We start from the raw sequence: 1,068 nt of genomic DNA on the forward strand, positions 1-1,068 counted from the left end.
CCCACACCACCATCTCCCCCGCACCACCATCTCCCCTACATCACCATCTCCCTTATATCACCATCTCCCCTACATTACTTTACAATCTACATTGCCCTCTCACAACACCACCATGCCCATTTGAGTGCCAGCCCTTATTGTGTCATAACTTAGGTTGTATGATTCTATGATTTTCCCCACATCTGGATATATGGGACATTAACATGTGCTATGTACAGATTCCCTGTCACTATTCTGTGTCATATACATTTCCATCCACCCTGCACCAACATTTAATGAGGTCATGGCTGATCTGATTGTAACCTCATATCCACATTCCTGCCTATCCCAATAATCTTCCAACCCCTTGCTGAACAAGAATCTATTCACCTTTGCCTTAAACAAATTCAAAGACTCATTTTCTATGTTCTTTTCAGGAAGTAAATTTCAAAACCTAACAACCCTCTGAGAGAAAAGAGCCATCTAGTCTTTGTCAGAAATGGGTGACCCCTGATTTTAAACAGTGACCCCTTTAGCTCTAGATTCTGCCACAACAGGAAACATTCTCTTCACATCTACACCATCATGATCTCTCAACATTTTATAAATTTCAACCGAGATGCCATATAGTTGTGTTATGAGATGACCCCAGGACATTATTGTGTTTAATTCCCCCAGGGATATAACTGTGTATTGTGTAATTACCCAGGATCTTAATAGTGTATTGTGTAATTACCCCAAGACATTATTGTGTTTAATTACCCCAGGACATTACTGAGTGCTGTGTAATTATTCCAACCCTACACAGTATTGTACAATTACCCAGGGCATTTCTGAGAAAAGACATATTCACAAGAATGTCACATGACCATGGTAGCAACAGTTGTGCAGGGAGTCTATTTGTACCAGAGTGTGATGAGTCATTACCCAGATATATGGAAAAGGTATGAAGTGTGTGTGGCCCGTGTACCCGCAGTGTGAACACCCTGTACCCGGGTGTGTGGACCCTATACCCGCAGTGTGAACACCTGTACCCAGGTGTGTGGACCCTGTACCCGCAGAGTGTGGTCCCTGTACCCGCAGTGTGAA

The 1,068-nt window shown here is 43.0% G+C and overlaps 1 protein-coding gene across 1 annotated transcript in view; it reads right to left on the reverse strand.

Annotated features, from left to right (window-relative positions):
- The window catches only part of emx1 (empty spiracles homeobox 1), a 52,113-nt gene that overhangs the window by 44,272 nt on the left and 6,773 nt on the right, over positions 1–1,068 (reverse strand). The gene's annotated exons all lie outside the window — the stretch shown is intronic.

The sequence above is a fragment of the Rhincodon typus genome, chromosome 1 (genome assembly GCF_021869965.1).
Source record: "Rhincodon typus isolate 14 chromosome 1, sRhiTyp1.1, whole genome shotgun sequence".
Classification (NCBI taxonomy): domain Eukaryota; kingdom Metazoa; phylum Chordata; class Chondrichthyes; order Orectolobiformes; family Rhincodontidae; genus Rhincodon; species Rhincodon typus.